This window comes from Leuciscus leuciscus (genome assembly GCF_965113295.1).
Source record: "Leuciscus leuciscus genome assembly, chromosome: 4".
NCBI lineage: Eukaryota > Metazoa > Chordata > Actinopteri > Cypriniformes > Leuciscidae > Leuciscus > Leuciscus leuciscus.
In genome coordinates, this window is record NC_138728.1 from 48,506,379 (window position 1) to 48,527,015 (window position 20,637).

The 20,637-nt window shown below is 38.8% G+C and overlaps 1 pseudogene across 1 annotated transcript in view; it reads left to right on the forward strand.

Annotated features, from left to right (window-relative positions):
• Window positions 1-790: 790 nt before the first annotated feature.
• The window catches only part of LOC309497057 (NLR family CARD domain-containing protein 3-like), a 170,010-nt pseudogene continuing 150,163 nt past the window's right edge, over window positions 791-20,637 (forward strand). Inside the window, exons 1-6 of the transcript XR_014211787.1 lie at window positions 791-870; window positions 3,936-4,220; window positions 4,331-4,423; window positions 5,184-6,978; window positions 7,244-7,417; window positions 10,043-10,185. The product of XR_014211787.1 is annotated as an NLR family CARD domain-containing protein 3-like (transcript). The remainder of the gene's footprint in view (window positions 871-3,935; window positions 4,221-4,330; window positions 4,424-5,183; window positions 6,979-7,243; window positions 7,418-10,042; window positions 10,186-20,637) is intronic.

Sequence of the window (20,637 nt, forward strand, 5' to 3'; positions counted from 1 at the left end):
TGCAGGGTTTTCACACTGTGTCTCTTAAAACCAAAGCTGCAGTGGGGATGAATGCCCTTGGCAATGACATTAGTCCACTGAAGTCCTTGAAAAAGTCTGCTTTTCTGGTCTCATCTTAGTTTTTGCCATTCTTTTTGTTTGATAAAAAAGAAACGAGGCTGAGATGGCATAGTACATGTGAAGTATGTCTCTTCTTTCTCACTGCTGTGAGTAGAGATACAAAGTGATTCGTCTAATTCCTTGTCACAAATCTGTAATATAGGAAAACTAATTTAAAAAAAGGTAACAAAATGGTAGTTATACTTCTAATATATTATATTAAGCTTACTTCTTCCCTGTTCATTAGCTTACAACTATGTTCACATGACAATCAAACAACTTAATGTTGCTGATCAATTTGAATTTATTATTATTTATTGATTATATTTTATTTTATTTTTCAGTATCAAATGGTCAAAACATGTTTACACTTTAAATAAGGATTGACTTTTTTTTTTTTTGGCAAATTGATGCACTTTAAGTCTTTTCTGTTACAGACTAAAAAACAATGTTAATAAAGTTATTCTTTGTTTTAACTTAATTTTTCTTTAATGTTAATAAGGATACAATGTTATGCAGAGGTGTACTTATAACAATTTTATAGACAAATGATACTATTTACAGGTAGTGGAGGGAGAGGGGGATGCAGAGATAAGGAAAGAGTAACAGATGTGCAGGACAAAGTCCTGTGCTCTGTCTTTGCTATCTTCTGTCCAGGGTGCGTTTTATGGCTTTATTACAGGGTGAGTTTTGTCTTAGTAGGAAAATCAGTTCTTACAAAAGTTGTAAATGCAACTCTAGACAGAAACCACCAAGAACCACATCGAGCCAGTAAGAATTGTCTTGTTAAATTAATAGAGGTGAATGATTTATGTAATGTTTGGAGGCTTTTTCATACTACTCAGCGTTAATATACTTGGACTTATGTTAAAGATAATTATTTGTCTTTGGCTAGGCTTGATAGATTTTCAGAGTAATGAACTTAAAGGTTGTTCAATACACCCAGTTGGTATTTCGGATTAATGCCTTGTACAAGTTGCTATCTTTGTTAAGGATGTGAAATGCAAAATTGACTATTGGTATTTTAATGTATCCTTGCTTTCTGATAATGCTTTTAAAGATGCTTTTAAGTGTTTTTGGAGTGGTTACACAAAAGAAAAATCTGAATACACTTCTTTACAACAGTGGTGGGACATAGGGAAGGTCAATATAAAACAGCTGTGCCTACAGTATACTCTCAATGTCACAAGGGACATGACTAGATCTATGAAAGCTTTGGAGAGAGAAATAGTGAAGCTGCAAGATTTGGCAGACTCAACAAGAGAAGGAGAACATTTCAAAGTTCTCAAAAGGAAAAAGTCAGCTCTATCTAACCTGATGAGTTTTTCTGCTCAAGGTGCTCTGGTTCGCTCACGTCAGGAGAGGGAACATTGAGGTTGTGATCAAATTTGGTGTGATTGGGGTGGCAAGAGACAACACATAAACTAATGCGAAAGAAAAAAATATATTATACAGAAGTGAAATGATTATAAAACAATATGTATAATAGTAATAATAATAATGGTGAATATAAGCAAGGAAAAATAAGCACAAAAAAAGGGAGGCTATTAGTGAAGCCAAAGAAATGAAAAGAACAAAACAAAACTCATTCTAACTTGTAATTAAATCTTTAATCTAACTAAGAAAAAAAAGAAAAAAAAAGACGTCAACGCCCTAACTAAATTACTCTGACTAACAAACACAAAACATACAGAGGGTGGGTATGTCACGTGACTTATAACCTGTCCACTTTTTACTCTGGGTCAAACAACGTCATTAAAGGGCAGAAAGAGAACGTAAAAGGAAAATCTCACAACAATATTCAAAACGAGATGGCAGCAAAAAAACAACAACAGGGTTACGACAGTAACAACAGAATAAGCGTCCAAAGCAACAACAAAACAGAGCGGCAGAAAAACAAGTTCCTTCCTCGCGTTCTGTTCCGTGTCCTTTATTACCTAAGGTTTCCGAGGAGGCTAACGCAGAGTTGGATGCACCGATCTCTGCTGATGAACTACATTCTGCGTTGCAGAGTCTAGAAAGCGGTAAAGCTCCAGCCATTGATGGCCTTCCTGTGGACTTTTATAAAGTTTTCTGGCCAGTGATTGGCTAAGATTTGTTGCTTGTTCTCAGAGACAGTTTAAGTAAAGGACATTTACCATTGAGCTGCAGGAGAGCAATCCTCACTCTTCTCTCCAAAAAAGGGGATTTACAAGAGATCAAGAACTGGCGGTTGACTACAAACTTTTGTCAAAGGTATTGGCAATGAGACTGAAAAAAGTTATGGAGCATATTATTCATGTTGACCAGACTTATTGTATACCCAATAGGTTGATATCTGACAATATCATTTTAATTCATGATGTTTTGGACCTCTCCAATTCATTGGGTTTTGAAATTTGCCTGATTTCAATTGATAAAGAAAACTCTTTGACAGAGTCGAACACCAGTATTTGTGGCAAACGTTAGATGTGTTTGGGTTCAGCTCTGGCCTTATAAACATGATTCGAGTCTTGTATATTGACATTGAGAGTATTTTAAAGATCAACGGTGGTTTAAGTGCTCCTTTTAAAGTTCATAGGGGGTCAGACCTGTTCATTATCTGGTATGCTGTACTCCTTGGCCATAGAGCCTCTTCTGCACAAATTAAGACAATCTCTTTTCGGTGTAAACCTTCCTGGAGTTTTTAAATTATCTGTTTATGCCGATGATGTTGTTGTCATTGTCAAAAAACAAGACGACATTGACACCCTAGTAGAAAATATTAATGTTTTTTGTGTATTGTCCTCTGCTAAAATAAACTGGGGGAAAAGTAAAGCTGTAACAATCAGTGATGAGTTAAGTAGAACTTGTAGAAAACTTGTTTTACCTGCTGGGTTGATTTGGAACAAGGGTGGGTTTAAATATATTGGTGTTTATCTTGGAGATGATACTTTTGTGTGTATTGGGAAAATGTTTTAGAAAAATTGGGACAATGTTTTAGAAAAAGTTGAAGGACGTCTCAAAAAATGGAAATGGATCTTGCCACAAACCATTGATGTGTAAACTGAATTTGGTGACACTACAGTGTGTTACATTGAAGTTAATGACTACACTTTGCAGACAGTCTCATGGAGATCGATTTATATTATAAGGCTCGTTTTGAGGAAAATGAGGTTGTAGCTCGTCATCTACGGATTGTAAATAGGTGTCATTTGAGTTTTAACAACATTAATAGCAGGGGGCGATAATAGCAGCTTGATAGCAGCAGCTAATTTGCATTTAAAGAGACAAAAACAGGATGAGATAATGAACTAGATTTAAAAACTACATCGAGACAAACTTTAAAGTTGGCTTGAGAAAGCCTGACCAGAAAGTTTGAAGTTTTTGAAGGCAATACAGTCTATCAGAAAAACAGACAAGACAGAGAGATAGATTGATTTTAGGGTGTTGCTATGCGGTTGCTTGAGTACTTGGGGTGGTTGCTAGTGTGTTGCTATGCGGTTGCTAGGGTACTTGCAATGGTTGCTAGGGTGTTGCTATGCGGTTTTTAAGGATGGTTGCTTGGGTACTCAGGGTCAATCCTAAGGTGTTGGCTATTTGGTTGCTAGGGCATTCTGGGTGGTTGCTAGGCGCTTTCTAGGAGACTTGGGGTGGTTGCTAGGGTATTCTGGATGGTTGCTAGGGTACTCAGTGCTAGCATGTTTCAGATAGATGCCATGCATAAAGAAGCATTATAGGACCCTTTTAACAGATGAGTTTGGATGAGAGTCCTGATAAGATCACAGCGTCATTTCATAATCCAAATAACATTTGAGCGCTTATGTCAACATGTTAAGAGTGAAACTACTTCAGATCTTTTTCTTTTTATCCTGCAGCTGTGAATCTGTGAAGGGCGATGGCGTCTGTTAAAGTTGAAGATCTGCTTGAGAAATCACTGAGTGATCTGGACGAAGCTGAATGGAAGAAGTTTAAGTGGCACTTACAGAATGATCATGAGTGTATAACAAAGTCTGATATGAAGAATGCAGATATCTTAGACACAGTGGATAAGATGGTAGCATGTTTTGGACCAGAAGAAGCTGTGAAGAACATGGTGAAGATCCTGAGGAAGATGAACCAGAATCTTCTGGCTGAGCAGCTGGAGAACAAACACAAGAAAGGTAACATTTAATTCACTCTGTAATGTGACTGACTGTTTACCATTGTAAAGATTTGACTTGAACTTTGCTCTTTGCTCTGCTGATGTGTTTGTGTGACTTATGTTTCCCAGTGAGTGATCCTCTCTCTCACACACACACAGGTCAGGCTGAAGGCAATATGAAGACGTCTGCCACTGTTGGAGCTCATTCAGAAGAGATCAGGGGTAAATAATCCCTGTCTGTACATGGAAACAAGAGAAAATATAACAGCAAGCAACAATTACAGGGCCAAGAAGAACAGCAGCAGATCTTATACAAGTACATTTATTAGAACAGACTGTCTAGTCATTTTTTACGAATGGTTAAATGGTTTACAGGAGTCTTAAACCCTGAATTAAAACTTCTACAAGCAACTTCTACATACGCAGGGTCATTGCAATAACCCCAAACTAACTCTAATACAGTCTCATGTCTTGTTTGGTGTGCTAGATGTCAATGGTTTGATCAAAAATCTTGTAATAATTTTGGTCAGCATGGCCTTAAAGGAACAGTTTACTTAAAAAGGATAATTCTGTCATTTACTCACCCTCAAGTGGTTTCAAACCTGTATGAATTTCTTTCTTCTGCTGAACAAAAAGGAAGATATTTTGAAGAATGTCGGAAACCAAACAGTTGATGGGCCCCATTGACTTCCATAGTAGGAAAAAAAAATACGTTCATACAGGTTTGAAACAATTTGAGGGTGAGAACTATTCCTTTAAGTTGGTCTGAGTCCAATAGTGACAATTTGATAAATCCAATTCCAATTGCATTCAAGTTTTAATCAAGGCATTTCTATGTTGTCAACTTCAGCATAATCAGTGTAAGATGTGCATGTAAACACTATTGCAGAAGGAGTGTGATTCATTTGAATATAGTAGAAGCAGGAATTTATGAAAAACACAAACACTTACTTTTTGCTGTATTTTCCCCTCTTTCTTAAAGGCTCAACTGCAGACGATAGAGAAGCTACTCTTCATGATTACACAGAGACCAGCCGCAGACTGAAGGACAATTTAAAACAGGACTACAAGCGGATATTGGTTGGTAATTCAGAGACGGGTCATAGGGAATACCTGAACGACATCTACACTGATTTATATGTGGTGGAGAATGAGACTGGAGGAAGAGTGAACGAGCATGAGGTGAGACAGATTGAATCAAATCACAACCGACAGACTGCCAAGGAGAAGCCAATCAAGTGTAATGACATGTTTAAACGAAACAAAAAAGTACAGACGATGGGGATCGCAGGAGTGGGAAAAACTGTCTCTGTCAATAAATTCATCCTTGACTGGGTTGAAGGAAAAGAAAATCAGGAAATAACCTTCATTTTTCCTCTACCGTTCCGTGAGCTAAACCTTATTACAGAGAACTGCAGTCTCATGGAACTGCTTCACGAACACTTCTTTAGTGATCCTAAAGAACTGCCTTTTCTTCCTAAAGGTGATAGTAAAGTCTTGTTCATTTTTGATGGGCTGGATGAATGTCGCTTCCCTTTGAGCTTTAAAGAGGGTGGCAGATTTACAGATGTTCACAAAAAAACAACAGTGAGTAAGATAATAACAAGCCTCATCAAGAGACACCTGGTTCCCTCTGCTCTCATCTGGATCACATCCAGACCAGCAGCAGCCAGTCTGATCCCCCGAAACTACATTGATCAAGTGACAGAGGTGCGAGGATTTAACGATGAGCAGAAAGAGCAATACTTCATCAATAACAGCAGTCCTGAGGTTGCTGGAAACATCATTAGTCACATCAAGAAATCCAGGAGTCTGTACATCATGTGCCACATCCCCATCTTCTGCTGGATCTCTCTTATTGTTCTTCAGCCTCTACTGGCTCGAGAGAGCAATGACAAAACTCCCACAACTCTCACAGGGATGTACACACGTTTCTTAATTTCTCAGAAGGAACGGATGGAAGAAAAATACTGTGCTGAGCCCGAACCTAATTCCAATGCAGAGTCTTTTGATCAGATTATTCTGAAGCTTGGGAAACTGGCCTTTCAACAGCTGGAGAAAGGAAACCTGATTTTCTACAAAGAAGATCTTGAGGAATGTGGACTAGATGTCAGAAAAGGGTCGTTGTACTCTGGGTTATGCACTCAAATGTTTCAGGAGGAAAAGATTTCAGCAAGAAACGTTTACAGCTTCGTACATCTCAGCGTACAGGAATTCCTTGCTGCTCTTTATGTGTTTATGATGGACAAAGATGAGAAAGCTGACCTATTTCTTCAATCCTGGACAGAAAAACTGACATGGAAACTGTTTCAAAAGCCACTGTTTAAGCTCCATAAGGCTGCAGTCGAGAAAGCTTTACAGAGTGAGAACGGACACCTGGATCTTTTCCTTCGGTTCCTCCTGGGTCTCTCACTGGAGTCCAATCAGAGTGACCTGAAGGGACTACTGCCAGGACTGGAACTCAGAACAGAGAACATGAAAAACACTGTTGACTATATCAAAAAGAAAATAGAGGAGGAGGAATCAGTAGAGAGGACCATCAATCTCTTCCACTGTCTCAGTGAACTGAAAGATGACTTTGTGGAGGAAATCCAGGAGAATTTGAGCTCAGGAAAACTTTCAGCACAGAATCTCTCCTCTGCTCAATGGTCTGGTCTGGTGTTTGTGCTCCTGATGTCAGAAGAGACTCAAGAAATGTTTGAACTGCAGAAATACAGAAGATCTGATGAAGCACTGATGAGATTTCTGCCAGTGATCAAAAACACCAGAAGAGCACTGTAAGAGTCTCTTTTACATTAATTTATAAACACTGTTAGTCTTTTGTAATTGCCTTCATTTTAAATGGGTGACTTGCTTGCCTAGACAGTTCAGGAAAAAAAACAATAAAAGTAATGTGTGTGAAAATAAATGCTGGTTTGATGTTTTATGAAGAGATAATTGTTTTAGCTTGGCTTAATTCACTACAGTTAAAGGTTTTTTCAAACTCCAGATTATAAACGCTAATAAGCATTACTACTGCTCTTTGTTTTGTTCTCTACATAGGCTACACAGCTGTAATCTCACAGCTCGGTCCTGTGAGAGTTTATCATCATCTCTACAATCCTCAAACTCCTTTCTGAGAGAGCTGGACCTGAGTAACAATGACCTGCAGGATTCTGGAGTGAAGCTTCTTTCCGATGGACTGAAGAGTCCAAACTGTCAGCTGGAGATACTGAGGTGAATGGTTTTAAAATAATTAACTATGCTATAATCAGAGGCTGACTTAACCAATAAGCAAGGTAAGCGGCCGCTTAGCACCCACAAGTGACATTTGCAGGAATGTGATATTTTTCCATATTTATACTGACGTATGACCCACATGGACTGCATAGTAGAGTCCTGCACGGGTTCGGGTACCCGACGGGTGACCCGCAAATTTTGCTCAAACGGGTGAAAAATATCCAACTGTGTCGGATACAAATTCAATGCGGGTGGACATTTGGAGAAAGTGCGGGTCGGGTCGTACACGAGGGAAACACGAGTCTAAACACGGGTTTAAAACAATCACATGCAAACGTAAAAATGTATGCATATTTTTAGGAACACATCTACAAAAATATGCCTGTATTTCAAGTTGATAAAATAATTTAAAATCCACATCAGTTTATTTGTGCCCACGCGCCACACCCTCCCAGGATCTTTAACGTTACCTATGCTACTTTCACTTTTAAAAATTCATCATAACCGCACACGCGCAATCTGCTTGCAGTCGTCGAGATGGATGCTGAGGAGTTGAAGTGGAGATTGTAAACTTGACGACAATACGCCATCAAAGTGTGTGGGAGAAATTTGGAGTTATCTGAAGCAAATATTGTGAAAAACTTGCTGCATGCATTTTCGTGTTGGATAGCCGCAAATGTGGAACTTCATCGCAGAGGAAGCGCGCAGATAACTGTGGTAACAAACCAAGCAGTTCTATCGAACAGTATTTTTCAAATTTAACACTGTTAAGTATGTGTGGTGTGCAGGGCGTGTTTGAACCTAAAATTAAACATGGCAATAAACATTTTTGTGATTGTGTCTATAATGTGATTGGCTAAACTGGTTTTATTTCGGGTGCGGGTCGGGTGTTGGTTCTATTTTAAGCGGGTCGGGTGCGGATTTTAATTAGTGCTGCTGTCGGAAAACGGGTCGGATGCGGTTTTAAGCACTGCGGGTACGGGCGGGTGCGGATTTTAAAAATCGGACCCGTGCAGGACTCTGCTGCATAGGTTTAAGAAAAATACTGTTTGGGGTGAGGGGAAGGGAATGGACTGTATGAAGATTGAATTTGCAACAGTTACTAAAACTGTAAAATGCTTCTATTTCATGCATGATTTGCTTCTGACAGCACTGAACAAGCTAGCAGCGCCATCTAGTGGCTGTGCACAGGACACAGTTAGCATCTCATGCTGGGTACACACCAAAATATTTTTTACAACTTATACAATTTTCAAAATGTGATAGACCACAAACATGAGGACAAAAAATCCTAGATTTAACCGTTTTGCTCCTATAGTGTGTGGTGTCCCATGATGTGACAAAGACAGCACACCACAAAAGCTTTAGTTATTTTAAATATGAAGATATTTGACTTCCGGCATGCAGTTGAGTGAGTGAGGCGCATCCGGGAGCTGCTCCGTAAATGTCATTTCTTTTCAGTAGTCAACGGGAACATTTAATATCCTTAATACTTTAAGACGTCTACAGCGCTAGAGAACCTTTGAATGATAGCTGGAGCTTGTCATTATCGCTGCAATGCCTAAATCTAAACGTGCTTCTCCTGCTCCTGATGAAGCTGCCGATGCCGGTAACATGGCTGTGGCTGCTTCGGGGTTAACACCAGCTCTTTTAAAAGAGATGCTTACCACAACGATTCATGAGGAAATCGCGTCTCTAAGGTCTGAGTTCCTCGCTGACATTCTTCTTTGGCTCGATTCAGCTTATGCAGCTTCTCTAGATCCTGAAATTTACAAAGAGAGACTCACATTTCAATCTGATTTTAATATTATCAACTCATCAGGCTGAAAAGTTATTGCTGAAGACTAAACATGCATTTTTTTGAGTATGGTGACAAGCCAAATAAACTTCTTGTGCTTCAGTTAAAGGAAAAGTCAGCTAAAAAAATGTAAAAACCTTTGCCCATACCTACAATAACAGACGCAATGAGAGAATTTCTGCCTCCCATTTCTGCCTTCAGCGCTTGCCAGTGGTTTCACCTATAAGCCGTAAAAATCAGTCCCCTGCTGATTTATTACATATGTTTTGGGTTATGTCCATCCTTAACTTCTTTTTGGCTATCAATCTTTAATTGGTTTTCTTCAATGACAAAGAGAAAGATTGAGCCTTGTCCTTTGGTTGCACTTTTTGGACTTTCTCCAAATGTCACTGGCTTGTCTGGAAATGCTGCAAAGGCTTTTGCCTTCTCAACATTATTAGCTAGACTGGCTGAGATGTTATGAGCTTCATATATTTTTCACTATTCTCCTGTATATGTATCCTGGTTTTATTGTAAAAGTTCAATAAACAGATTTAAAGATATTTAAAGGAAATGAAGAATTTATTAGAATTCATTGTAAATTAATGCATTTGAAATACTTGGAAATAATAATTTATTTTGAAATATGCACAGATTCACTCTTATTTGTATAACTGTTTCTTGTCTAAATGTAAATTATATATTTTCAATTCAAAATAAAGCAATTTTGAAAAAGAAAAGAAAAGTAATTTATCTTTTGGGAAACGCAGCCAAGATCAGTGTGTGATAGTAACATCTGATTGCCAAACTAATGTCATGTGGACTGTTGCTGTACGTCTTTGTAGATTGTCTGGCTGTCTTCAGCTCTGAGTTCAAACCCCTCACACCTGAGAGAGCTGGATCTGAGCTACAATTACCCAGGAGATTCAGGAGTCAAGCTGCTCACTGATAAACTGGAGGGTCCAAACTACAGACTGGATAAACTCAAGTATGTAGAGCATGAAGAGTTGATTAAACAACTCCAAAAACAGCATTTCAATCTTCACTTATTACTCACATTACTACATTTACAAACATTCTTATTGAGAATTTACAGAGGTTAAGCTCTAGTTATGCTACGAGCTGTTGAATGTTTCATTCTGATTGGCTGACGAACATTACGAACATTGACGAAGGTGTGCAATTATTTACAGTAGACGCACAGGTAAAGTAGTTCTAGGCAGGTCTTGACTGCATTACAGTTCCATATCACTTTGCAAAATGATTTCAGTTATTTCAGAGGTCCTGACAGCCTACAACAGCAAAAGAACCAAAACCCACAAAGACAAAGAAAATATAACAAACAACAGGATATTAATCACAAACCATTTCCATGATTTTCCTACAAAATACATTTTTATTCACTTTATCCCGCTCTCCCATAAGAACGCACACACAGAGTACAGACACACACACTCATACAAGTGCACAGAAATTTGTTGTCAGCGCTGCCCTGCGATTTCATCAGTAAAATAGTTTTGCAACTTATGTGGTATGTCTGAAAGGGGGACTGTGTTAGGTGGGGTGACGCATGTGCACATACCCGACTTTTCTTATTTCAAAATATATTTATTGCCATTTTGTGCAGATACAACATTTTGTATAATATAAAAATTAAATGAACCACAGCTCTGCTTTTCTCCCCTCTGCCCTTAATGCCCCAAGTACAACCACACTACACATACAATACATAACAATGACAATAAAAATTAAAGCTGCAAGCAGCATTTATCGGGGTTCAAGCAGTTAAGGCCTTTAAGCACAAAAGCATAAAAAGTGATTAAGTTTTATTTAGCAAGCATGTAACCATTGACATAATAGATGGAAAACACCATTTAGAGCCAATACAGGCAATGTACCATAGAAAATGTATGGTTTTAAAGTTTTTTAACAGTTATAACGCCACCTTTGGTCCGATCTCCATACAATTTGGCATGCTTGTTAATGATGTTATGTCACATATGCTCACCAATTGATGATCGGTTCACGAGCAGCTTTAACTGAGCCTCGAGTCTACAGCGATCTGTCAGACACATTAAAGAGTCACAAAACGGTATTTATTGTTTAAATGTCTCTAAAAAATGACTACATTTGAAAGGTGAGACTTTGTTTCATATCAAAAGTACTTGTCTGTCAGCGCGCAGTCTTTTCTCTGATCCGCAATGTATTTTTCACTGCGTGAGAACTTGGTGTGGTGTGAGAGTGGCGTCGCTTGTCAGACATAGCAACAGTAACTAAAGTGGGCGGGTCTTTGTGAACGGTCATTGACAGTATGGACGGGGATTCGCCAGTCCCAATTCAAAACAAATTTCATCACAATCCATCATTGTTCGTTTCAAACATATGAGAGCATCAAAATGATCCATGGGTGAAATTGATTGGATTTAATTATTTTTTTTGTCAGTTCCTATCATAATTTTTACATTTTGGCGTTATTGTTTAGCTATTTACCTATGTTTTCAAATTTCCTTTGTTTTTTTGTTGTTGTCGTCTTGATCGGACTAACGGCTTTGAAGATAACCACAATTTTTTAAAGCTCTAAATGACACTTACAAAAACCATAAGGCGAAACCTGGCATGTTTGGTATTGTTGGACTCGGCAAGGATTCTTAGGAGGTCACTCCTGTGAAAAAACATGGGCTTGAAACTTCTAAGGCTCCTTCAAGGCATTGTGCCAATGACGTATAGTGAGTTTTTTGAGATACACCAATGTTCTCATAGACTATCATGGCACCCTGGACAAAGACACTAGCCGCGTTTACACTGTCGGGCCAGGGCCAGGGCCGGGCCGTGCTAGTGCGTGCCAGGGCCAGTCGCGTTTCCACTGTCACTTCCGGGGCTTGATCGGGGCTTACTCGGGGCCAACGGCCAGGATTTCTGGCCCATCAAATATCTTGGGCCAGCTCGGGCTAGAGGCGTGGTCAAGGTAAAAGGCGGAGTTTATCGGTGTTAGGGAAAGTTATGGTCTGCGGCAAGATGCACATTTCACTTTTTTATATCGCGAAAAATAAACGCCGCTCGAAATGGAGAATCGCCTGTACTGGTCTGTCGAAGATACCAAAGCTCTTCTGAGCATTTGGGCAGAAGAAAGGGTACAACGTCAATTTGACGGCGTGTGCAGAAACGAGGACGTTATAAAATACATCGTTGCTGAACTTGCTAAGCTAAGCATTCAGCGAACAACGCTTCAAGTTCAAAAAAAAAAAAAAAAAAGTTGCGGGCGCAGTACAAGGCGATTAAAACGCACAATGGACAAAGCGGTGCCCAGAGAAGGAACTTTCCATGGTTCGACTTGATGGACGGTGTGCTGGGTCACCGTCCCTCTGTTAGTGGAGGGACAAGTCGGGACACTATGGCAGCCGCGGACGGTGAGTTAATACATGCTATCTTCATAAATTCTAAGTTTTCTAACTTCCTAAGAAAACAAATAAAATATTGCATAAGTGGCTCATATGCGTGTTTATGTTTTGTGTGCTAAAATCGTCATCCCAGAGTGCTTTATTTGACTCAAAAGTGGAGCAGGGACCGTCTACTACACTTGTATGACGTTTGACGTTTGATCCAAGAAGGCGTGTTAAGGGCGGGGTTTAGGGCAGCGCTGCAGGGCTAATGGCCCGGCAGTGGAAACGCAAGCCCGGTGCTTGAGGCCCGAGGCCACTGGCCCGGCTCGGCTCGCTGTTAGCCCTAGCCCGGACCTGGCCCGACAGTGGAAACGCGGCTACTGCGTGCCAATTTTCAGTAGACTAACGGTTGGGTGCGCTTATAGCTATTTTCATGATTTTTTTCACTGTTATAGCACCACCAAGTGGCCAATTGTCACGATTTTTTTCATGTCAACTCAGATTGAGCTTATGAACATGTGTCCCAAGTTTAGCGAAAATATCTCTTTCCGCTCACAAGTTATAACCATTTTATAGCGCCACCAAGTGGCCAATTGTTGCGATTTTTTTCAAGTGATCTCAGACTGAGCTCAGGAAGATGTATACCAAATTTTGCAAAAAAATCTCTTTCCGTTCACAATTTATAACCGTTTTAGTAAAAGTTGCCCTGCTGCCATCAAATATTTTGGTTCCCCTTATCGACCGTTAATTGAAATTTTGAATTGTTTGGATGATTATTGATTGTCAGACTCCAGAGAATATTCTTGCAGTGGTTTGGTTCCGATCGGGCCAAAAACCAGGGACTAGTTCGCAAAAGTAGGTTTTGGACAAAATTCGACATAGCAGAAAATTTTCCCTGCCTACATCCAAATCGGAGATAGCCATTTTGTCCGCCTTGAGCCAAGGATTCCAACGATATAAGACACTTGATCCTGGGACAAACGGTCTAAGAGTTATGAGCGATTTAGTACTTTTGGTTGCTGTAGCGCCACCTATCGGCCAATTGGGGTCATACTCTGATAGGTTGTCCCCAAATTGAGGCCTACCATCTGGCCAGGTTTCACGTCTCTAGGCCTTACGGTTTGTCCTGCACGATGCGTTTTACGAATCCTTACAATTACAATAGGGTTTCAGCATTTCATGCTTGAACCCCTAATAAGAATGGAAGCTTTTTGCCAGTTATAGCGCCACCTATGGTCCGATCTGCATGAAACTCGGCATGCTTCTTCACCATGTTCTGACACATATGCTCATCAATTTTTGTGAAGTTCCGAGTTTTCATTTGGGATTTATAGGCTTTTTAGTGTATTTTGCCACGCCCCTTTTCTAAACGACCCTGTTACAGCCACCCAAATGCAAAAGTTCAACTTTTTTTTTGATAATTATTGATCTAGAGAGTCCAGAGAATGGTCCTAGACTGGTTTGGTTCCGATCGGGCCAAAAACCAGGGACTAGTTCGCAAAAGTAGGTTTTGGACAAAATCCGACATAGCAGAAAATTTTCCCTGCCTACATCCAAATCGGAGATAGCCATTTTGTCCGCCTTGAGCCAAGGATTCCAACGATATAAGACACTTGATCCTGGGACAAACGGTCTAAGAGTTATGGGCGATTTAGTACTTTTGGTTGCTGTAGCGCCACCTATGGGCCAAATCGGGGTCATACTCTGATAGGTTGTCCCCAAATTGAGGCCTACCATCTGGCCAGGTTTCACGTCTCTAGGCCTTACGGTTTGTCCTGCACGATGCGTTTTACGAATCCTTACAATTACAATAGGGTTTCAGCATTTCATGCTTGAACCCCTAAATACTAAAAGTGTAATAGTTAAACAATACAATAAGTGTACAAAATAATAAAATATAATGCAATATAAAGAAAAGGATTAAATATATATATATATATATATATATTAGGGGTGTAACGATTCGTTTTAACAACGATTCGATTCGATTCACGATTCATGGTTGTCGATACGATTCAAAGACGATATTGGTTCATTTAGAACGATACGATCCGAAACGATTCAGTGACTTGAAATCAATTCAGTGACTTTTTAGCCAAAAATTATTGTAAGTGAATCAGGTATCAATTAACTATGGATATAAACAAACAAGTAAAACACAAATTAATGTCAAATGCATTCACATTTTATTTTAATAGGTAGGACTGAACGATTATGACAAAAATGATAATTGTTGATTATTCCCTTGAAATTGTAATTGTGATTATTAATTACGATTATCACAACATTGAATGATGTTTTGAATAGTTTGGCTATGGGACCCACATTTCCCCATGGTCATCAAGCCGCGACCCACCTTTTTAGGAATTATATAAGCCTATTATAATACATTTGTTTACACAAAAATTGTTGACACACAAGTTCTGTCCCCCTTTACTTAACAAAAAAAATGTAAGAATATGACAAATACTGATAGACAGTAGGCACTGCGAGGTTAAGCTATTAAATAGCAGTCCCAAACTAGTTTTTGTTAATACAATCTTGGTATGAGCCACCACAGTCATATAAAAATATACAAAATAACCAGTAAGTGGCATTTTGTTATGGAAACAAACAACAATTAGGCTACCATGGTGATACACAATACTTAGAAGCACTGGTAAAGAAACATGGAAACTGCTCCTGATAAATAGCAACACACATGGCGTACCAATAACGTAATTTATTGGTATTTTACTTTTATTTCTTAACTTACTAATTTACGACGTTGCATTCTCGTATGACTTTAGTGAAGTGATACAGCGCGCTCCGCTGCATTTGCGCGTGCAGTTGAAGAGTGCGCGCTCCTGCAGTATAGCGGCTGAGAGGACAGGGAAGTCCGTTTTTCTGAGGTGAGAGACTTTGCGCTGCTTGACTGTTGTCGCGCTGCTGCTGGCGCGCGTCACGCATGGCGACGATGACACAGATAGGCAGACTGAATCAAGTCACGTTTAACGCCTTTATCATTAAATGTGCAAAGAAAAAACATCCATATAAAGTCTAATGTGCTTAAATCCAATGCGCTATTTCCTAGTATCGATACAATCGATTCATTACCTTTTAAAACGATATTACATCGATATATGTCGTCCGGAAGGCCAACTTGCCGAGCACAGATCGATCCAGTTGGATCGTAGGAATATAAATCGATACATCGATGTAGTTGATGAATCGTTACACCCCTAATATATATATATATATATATATATATATATATATATATAGTTTATCCTCATCTGCATTTTCAAGTGCGAGATCAATGGTATCAATATAAATTGTGACCTGATCCAGCAAAATGAGTCACAGTGACCCAAACTTCAAAATTGAGATTTTGGTATTAATGGAAAGAGGAGACCATAAGCTTTCAACTGATATCCTAGTCAAAGTCATACCTTGAATGGTGGTAAAGATATACATATTTGAATTATGGTCGTCTGCCCTCTTTTTCCAATTGAAAACCTGAGAAAATCGCTTTTAAAGTTTTTTGCCCGTTTTTTGTTGATATCTTTCAAAATCCATTGCATTTAAAGGGATGAACTATTTATTGTACAGCTTAATTTGACCAAAGACATTAATATATGCTATTATGCCAGGCTGAAGCTCAAATTATTTTAATTTTTTTATTTGAATAAATAATTTAAAAGGCACTTTTACAAACATTTACTAAAATCAGAAAGATTGAACAGAGGTGCTACAGTTTTGCTTGAGAGAGAGAGTGTGTGTGTGTGTGTGTGTGTGTGTGTGTGTGTGTGTGTGTGTGTGTGTGTGTGTGTGTGTGTGTGTGTGTGTGTGTGTGTGAGAGAGAGAAAGTGAGAGAGGCAGAGAGACAAGGAAACAGAACAAATAATGTTAGCCTATGCAATCATATCTTTGTGTAGGCTAGATGACAATAACAGTGTAACATATTCATAACGGAGATACCAACAGTTAAATATTGGGTTAAAATAAATCAAACACATTGTAATGGGTTCTCCTTGCAGATAAATACACTCACAGAATAATTGCACTCACTCACATCCATACACGATAAATACCACAGGGCTGTCACTTTCGCTGTAGCTGTCATCAGAGGATGACACGTCTCCAGATCCAAAAAAATCACTGACTAGCCTTAGCAACTCTTGATGACCAGCAGCAGAGCTTAGGTTAGAAGCCTCCAGTGAGTTCAACGCTTTTGGCGACTTTTTGGTGACTTTGCTCTCTTTTGACAGCGACATTTCTCAAATTAATAATATTTCATCTTTCTGAGGAGATCTGCTAGCTTGTTTACACATAGCGCTACGAGTCTGACAGGAGGATGGCTGGACCAATCGCGTGCCGGTCAGTCGTAACGGGGCTTCCCATTGACAAATGATCAGCGTTTGTGTACATTTCTGAGCTTTATGATTGGTTCTATACAACGTGTAACACCATATTTGGAAAGCAGAGACGTTTGAGGGGATTCCCGGGAAATGCTCAGAGGTGACCAGAGAAGTTGAGAAAAGCAATATTCATTTCCAGCGAATTTAGTAAAACTTTGTAAACTTTAATAGTCATTTAAATACCTTTTCTCAATTTTCTGGACTACGAAACTTTAGGATATTATTTTTGAATGTCTGTTCTTTGAAATTTAGCAATAATAATAGTAAAAAAAAAAATCTATTATTTCATTGTTTTTCCACATAAACGGCCCATATCTTAAAATGGAACGTTGCGACTTCCGACTCATTTCGCCAGATCGGGTCACAATTAACAAAGGTTTCCATGTTTTATGAAAGGTTTTTAAAAGACCCTTTCAAAGATTTTTTTTTTCAGCTTTAAACACAAGATCATTTCATTTATCCATCTATCATATGAAGGAGGGCATGCATGTTTACACTTAAAGAGAATGAGCCTCCTGGCCAATAGTGTAGTGAAATAGTGTAGTCTGGCATTGGTGTAGTGTATTCTATGAAGAATCTTGCTTTGCATCAAACTGTGCTGGGCGCATATAGAGGAGGAATGTACTAAATCTATTTAATAAGTATTGTGACCCCCAGCTCTTGTTCCCAAGTAATTTTAAGTGAAATAGAGGGGTCAAGATTTAATTTTATAAACATCAATTAAAGAATTTTAAAAAATGATAAAGATATCTGTGAGTTTTTAGTGATGAATAGGCCTAGATATCTGAATCCTTCCTGAGCCAATCAATTTTATTCAAAAACATTGAGGATTGGCGGTAATGATGAAAATGGGTTAATTATATATAAAAGAAGGTTGTCTGCATAACAGGACAGTTTATAAGAGGTTCCAAACTAGGTAATGCCCTCAAACTTTTCCTTACTTCGCAACCAAATGGCCAGTGGCTCAATAGCCAAGGCAAATAATAGAGGCGAAAGGGGGCAACCTTGGCATGTGCCTCAATGAAGGGGAAAGGCTTTAGAAAGTGTTGCATTGGTTTGCACAGATGTTACAGGGGAGGAGTATAGTAATCAAATGATATGATTAAATATTGGATACTCAAAAACAAAAACTCACACTCTACCCTGTCGAATGCCTTCTCAGAGCATCAAGAATGGTATTAAAAAGTCTTCTGGTGTAGCAAATTAGCTCTATGAAATATTAATAATCAATAATAACTGGTTATAATTTATTATGAATATTTGGATCAGTTAATATAATTAACTTACTGTCGTAAATTAATATTACAATCAATTAACCTGTTTGTCCCGTGAACACTCAGGATTAATTGTTTATTAACTCTAAGAAATGTACATTTCCGGGGCATGGGAAATGTCTTTCTTAATTTACAGTACTACTAAGAGCAGTAGCAAAAATCTATATGATTAGTGACGCCAATTATGAGCTTGAGACACGGACATCTTCACGTGTGACATGAACAAGATTTTATTAACTAGTCTAAACACTTAAACTATTCTAACATACACACACATACATGCATACAGTTTACCAAGGGAAAGAGAGCTGAAGCAGAATACAGGAAAGCAAGAAGTTATAGCATTATTTGAAATTCAGCAGATCAACAGCCTTGAGCAAACCATCAGTTTAGTTCTAACACGCCCTTCTTTAAAGGGGTAAGGATACTTAATGTATCAAATAATGAGACTAAGTTGTATACTTGCATGTCTCGCCCATTTGAATTAAACTGTCCTGATGCAATCTGTTGAGGCTCTAGTTGATCTTTGCTAATGTGGTCTTGATGAGGGAGAGCCAGTGGTTTTCAGAGTATCTTTGGTGAATGGAAAGACAAGGCTGCAGCCTGGCACAAGCTTGGTGGGTCCTTAGAAGCTTCTAGTTCAGCATCATCTTCACGTCAGCATTTCAGAAAGGGACTAAGCGAGAGCTAAGAGCTGATCAGTGACTTTAAAGCGTGAAGATGGCACAACCTCTGGATGTGTGTGAGCCAATGAGAAGATTTTGCCAGTGTGTTATCTTCATTTGGGATGTTAGTTTTTGGGGGGAGTTTCACAGGCATTTGTTGGGAGGGGGAGTTTGCTGGATTATTCATTAAATAAATGAATAATTTGTGTGTGTCTGATTGGTCCAGACGCTACACTGGTATTATAAAATGAGTGTCTCCCAGTCATGAAACCTGTCTGGTCAGGGGAAATAACAGCAGGCAATGCTTGCTGAAGGTGAAGGGCAAGAACTTTAGATAGAATTTTAAAGAATATAAAGGAAAAATATTCGGAATGTTCTGATCCAATCTGACTTCTGACCTGTAATGCTGCCTGAATCACAATCATACACTGTTTGTTCATTGGCCAGAGGAGAACTGAGCGACTGAGCCTGGGTTCTCCCAAGGTTTCTTTCTCCATTCTGTCACTGATGGAGTTTTGGTTGCTTGCCTGCCACTGTTGCCTTGGCTTTTGGCTTGCTTAGTTGGGGACATTTAATATTCAACAATATTACTGATCTGCCTTACTTAAGGTGGAAGATGACACAATTTTCTTCTGGAAACAAACTTTGTTGTATTTATTTTTATATCATTTTCAAATATCATGCAATTTTTTTGGGCCATTCCAAAAATTTGAGTTACATTCTTAGGAATAAGGATTAGAATAGTATAAAATAGGCAAGACAAGTTTATTTATTTAGCACATTTCATACACAATGGCAATTCAAAGTGCTTTACATAGAAGAAAATAAAAGAATAAAAAGAAATAAGAATAATTAAAACAGTTTAGAAAAATAAAATACAGTACAGTACAGTACAAACAGTCGGACAAACAGCGGCACAGTGCTCATTCAGTAAATGCATAGTTAAACAGATGTGTTTTGAGTCTGAATTTGAATGTGACCGATGTAGGAGCACATCTGATCTCTTCTGGAAGCTGGTTCCAGCTGCGGCTGGCATAATAGCTAAAAGCAGACTCACCATGCTTAGAGTGAACCCTTGGTATTTCTAGCTGATATGATCCTAATGATCTGAGTGATCTGTTGGGTTTATATTCAGTGAGCATATCTGCAATATATTGAGGTCCTAGGCCATTTAATGATTTATATACCAGTAATAATACTTTAAAATCAATCCTAAATCTAACTGGGAGCCAGTGTAAAGACCTGAGGACTGGTGTGATATGTTCATATTTTCTGGTTCTGCTCAGAATCCTAGCGGCAGCGTTCTGCATGAGCTGCAACTGTCTTATGGTCTTTTTGGGAAGGCCAGTGAGGAGTCCATTACAATAATCCACCCTGTTGGTGATGAAAGCATGAACAATTTTCTCTAAGTCTTGTCTGGAAACAAAGCATCTAATTCTTGCAATATTTTTGAGATGATAGTATGCTGATTTAGTTATTGCTTTGACATGACTACTGAAACTAAGGTCTGACTCTAGTGTCACACCAAGATTCCTGACTTGATTTTTAGTTGTTTGACCCCTAGAGTTAAGGTATGCGTTCACCTTGAGTACTTCATCTTTGTTTCCAAACGCAATGACTTCAGTTGTGTCTTTGTTTAACTGAAGAAAGTTTTGGCACATCCAACTGTTGACTTCATCAATGCATCGGCACAGGGAGTCAATGAGGCTGTAATCGTTAGG